The 4,708-nt window shown below is 35.9% G+C and overlaps 1 pseudogene; it reads left to right on the forward strand.

Moving 5' to 3' along the window:
- Nucleotides 1–1,858: 1,858 nt before the first annotated feature.
- On the forward strand, nucleotides 1,859–4,506 carry LOC143304342 (uncharacterized; annotated as a pseudogene).
- Nucleotides 4,507–4,708: the final 202 nt, after the last annotated feature.

Genomic DNA, 4,708 nt, shown 5'->3' on the forward strand with positions numbered 1-4,708 from the left:
AGGCGCCGACCAGTCACCATCCGGCTATAGGAGAATATCAGATTCGTCGGGGATTCCCAGGGCGTGGTCCTACGCCCTGAGAACCCATAGCCGCCTCAGGCTCCCCATAGTCTTTTAGTAACTGATACTTGTATAACAATATATTATAGTATGGATGGTTTAGTCAGTGAATTTCATAAGTTTGACGTATAAATGTAATGAAACTTTACTATAGTTAATTTGTTAAGAGGAGGTTTATACTGTTATATATTGTGTGTACACAGAAGTGATGGTATTATAATTGACTGAGTGGTAACTGTGACGGATTTTTAGGATGAAGAATGAAAAGGAATAGTAGTTTAGATGCAGAGTTGACGTTATGACTTAATTGGATAGTTAAGTGCTTTAGGTTATAAGTATTTTTAGTACTTGTATGAGACTTGCTTAGGTTACGAAGTGTCATATTATAAATATGGAAATAAATTATTTATATAAATATGGGCGTTAATAGTGTTGAATTATTAATTTAGTATGTAAGTTTTAAGGCTAAGATGATGGATTGAAATTTGTAATTTAATTATAAGTATAGTATTATAAGATTCATGATGGATGGTAGCTCACGTGCGTAAATTCAAATAATCATGTGTATCACATACTCACGATTACGTTGATTGCAGTGCTCAATTGTTGACCATAATTTCGTTTTTTACCAACCTTTTTCCCCGTTCGCTGTCGGACTCGGACAGACTTCGTATTAACTCATCTTTTAGTTGGTCATATTGTCCGGTGGTCGGGGGATCCAATGGAATGTCCCTTATCCGTTCTAAATATCCTGGTTCGAGGCACCCGAGAAGGGCGGTGGATTTTTCTTCGTCACCCGTGACGCCCACCGCCGCAAGTTGTCTGTCGAATAAAGAGAACCAGAACACGATCTTCAGCGGCTTCAGCGGAGGCACGCGAATTGTTTGACTAGTCGCAACCGTTGTGTTTTTGCTCAACATTGTTAGCGCACTCAGACTCACAATCCTAAATTTCGCTAACTCAAATCACGTCGGGTTCACCAATGTGGAAAATTGGTCGATGATAGGTTGTGCGAAATAACGAGAGCGAAATATTGCTGTCGCAGTCCGTCAAATATATCTTGAATAAATAAATAAATAAATTATTTACAGCCGAATATGTGAGTCGTTGGTACAAAATACAAGACGCGGAATAAATACTCATTAATGTTCGTCGCGTAACTCGATAAATAATCGGAGATACTCTGTAGATAATATTCGATACTCTATATGTACTGTTCGATACTGTTCGATACATTTCAATACTCTTCGATACTATTCCACACTAAAACGCACGCGATCGCGTCCGTTTATTTATACTGGCCGGGGGAGAACCGGAAAATTCGAATTCGTCTACGTTTGATCTACGGTTGCACGAAGCGGCGACACTGTTTTGCATGGAGTTTATTTGTTCTTACATTACTTGCAAGGCAAAACAACAACATGATTTGAATTGTCCTCTGACTCATGTGCCACTACAGTGATTACGGGAGAGAGTGTAGGACGAGTGAAGAATGGTGAATAAGAATGGGAAACGGATTAGCCGAATGACTGGCAGTCGGTATAATAGGCCTGGCGAACTGTAAATGCGTCGCATTTTCATGTAAAAAACAATGCACGTAGCACAAGGGTAAATGGGGAAACGACTTTATAAATGATTTTTTGTCTATTACACGCCTGTCAAATTTCTTTATGAGCAGAACTATTACAAGTGCTATTGTAGCAGAATACAAAAAAATGATGCGTGCTTATGTGGGTGTCACGTTTAACTGCAGTTACAAAAATCTGAACTTTAGAAACAGAACGTTGTTGTGGAAGTAATGATAAGTAAAGTGCGGGTGTTTGTGTAAATTCATATTTTTATAAATTGAAAAAATTAAATCTGAGTAGACGATTGTTTTATTATAAATGTTATAAGGAGTACTAGTATATTTCATACTTCGTTCGGTCTAATACTTCATATATGAAACCTATAGTGGTCATTGTTATCTATATTTATTCAATTAATATTTATTATTAATATTTATAATGAAACAATTTATCTTTATATCTATGTAGGAAGCATGAAAGTTTCAGCAACTATATGATACGTGGCATTAGCATTATGCTAGGCATTATTTTACATTAGTCTTTGATTCCCGCTCTCTCGCTTTCTCGATGAAGAAGTAGAGGGCACAATAATAGAATCATCCACCCAGGGATTATATTTAAGAGTCAGTAGATATAAAGGACAAACTGTTAGTACAGGATTTTTACCAGCTGGTCACATGTCACCTTGTGTGGAAATTGCAGCTCTACTAGCATCAAAATATGTTCCTGATCATACACTTTCAGCTCTTGTGTTTGCTACAGTACCTAATTTAATTTTAATTAGGAATTTTGCAACTCAAGGAAGGTACAGGAATTTTAAAAAACTGAAAATAGGAGACTGTATACCTTGTACGATCAAAGATATGGGGTCAGATGGTATAAGACTTATTTTACCAGTTGCAGAATGTACGCCATTTGGATATGTGTCCCATAGTAACGTTCGTAATTTTAATCTACTGCACACAAACTAAATTTCATTGACAAAAATATTTTCTATTAACAGGGAAGAACAACAATTAGGACTAACATTGTCGCTAAAGAAAATATACGATGATCCATCTAATCCTAAAAGTAGAATAGTGGCAGCATTGGATCCATTGATCCTGTATTTTAATAAATTAGTAGAACTTTCAAGAAATTCATATTACAAAAACAGACCCATTGCATCTGTTAAATTAGGGCGAAGAGTTACTGGAAAGATTGAAAAAATTACGCCTGATTGGTTGGTTGTTCAATTGCAGAATAACTTGCTAGGTATAGTGTCTAAGAATCATTACTCCGAGAATAAAAAAATAGGGGACAAAATTTCTGGGACGATTATAACCACGTTATCGTCAATAATGCATAAAATAAGTGCCAAACAAAATAAATAAATACAATTTCCTGGCGGTAAATTGCTACGTGGTAGAATCTTAATGGTGACAAATTGATTTATCTTGATATTCCTTCAAGGTATTGGCAACGGAACTTTAGCTGCGATAACTGTACGTCGTCACATAAATAGTTTACTGCTAGATCTAACACCTTATATTATTCATTTTAAAATTAAATGTTACTCTTCATTAAATTCCCAAAAATCCGATATTATGCCTCTCAGCGTCATAAAATCTGCATTTGAAAAGAAGTGTTATGTGAGAGAGAAATCGGATGATAATAATAACTTAAAAAGAAAGAAACAAAATCAGGAGTATGTGGCACTCGCCAAAGAAATAAAAATTGAAAAGATACGGGAAGACGAAACATGAAAAACAAAGGGAAACGAAACAGAGAGAAACCAGAGAAAGATTTAGAAAAGGAATATTCAAAGAGAATGTGTGTTGAACAAACAGGAGAAGAAAAGACTAAACTGGAAGACCAAACCTTCCGAAAAAGATTTGGAATATGCTGACTCAACTCTCCTTCAGGATAAAGAGTCATCTTGCGATAGTAAAGATGAAGTAGAAGAAAAACCAAATCTGAGAAATAAGAAATTAACGTCGAGAACAAAAAAGACAGGAGAAACATGAAATACGTCAAAGAGAAGAAGCGCTCGCCAACAACCAGTTACCAAATTCTGTACATCAGTTCCACAGATTAGTTTTAGCTAGTCTAGACAGTTCAATAGTATGGTTACAGTATATGGCATATCATTTACAAACAACAGAAATCGAGAAAGCAAGAGCAGTTGCAAGAGAAGCGGTGAAAACGATTAATTTCAGGGAACAGAAGGAAAAATTAAACGTTTGGGAGGCTTGGTTGAATTTAGAGTCTAAATTCGGAATTCCTAAAGCACTGAATGATGTTTTTCAAGAGGCACTGAAAGTATACAGTCACATGTTGACTGTACATGTCGAGGCTAGCAGGCAGATGGAACTAGAGAAAACAATTAATACCATGATTGGAAAATTTAACCATATTCCCGAAATGTGGTTTAATTGTGGAGAAGGGTTACTAAAAATGGGCTTGGGGGACAAATCGAGGCATATTATGCAGAGAGCATTCCAATCTTTGCCAGCATCTGAACGTATGTACACTACAGAAATAAAGAGAGAGCAGTAACTCTGTTTGAGCAAATTCTATGTTCTTATCCGAAACGGGTGGATATATGGTCTTGTTATGTTGATTCTCTAATTAAATCTAATGATACTGATATAGGAAGGTAAAAATATTTTTTCAACTATATTTTGTCTTTTTAATTTCATAGAGAATTTACCTTCTAATAATTTGCATTTACAGGAAAGTTCTAGAGAGAGCAGTTGTTCAGGCATTACCGCCTAGAAAGGTGAAGATCCTCTTTAAAAAGTTCATCAATTTTGAAGAGCAGCATGGTACTGAGGAAGTCGTGACTCGTGTTCAACAAATGGCTGTAGAATATCCAGAGAAGCAGTGTACAAAATGATTAAAAATAATAAAACGTTTTGACACATATTTCATTACATCATGTGAGCAAAACCTTCGTTACTTCGCGCAAGATGATCTGTGCGACGTCCTTCATTGTCAGACCGTCAAGACCCAAGCACCATTAAACAGATCCTCAATAAACCTAAGGCCCCACATAAAACTTTAACTTTCCAACGTCATTATTTTAACACATGTTTTAA

This window comes from Bombus vancouverensis, unplaced genomic scaffold (genome assembly GCF_051014615.1).
Source record: "Bombus vancouverensis nearcticus unplaced genomic scaffold, iyBomVanc1_principal scaffold0031, whole genome shotgun sequence".
Taxonomy (NCBI): domain Eukaryota; kingdom Metazoa; phylum Arthropoda; class Insecta; order Hymenoptera; family Apidae; genus Bombus; species Bombus vancouverensis.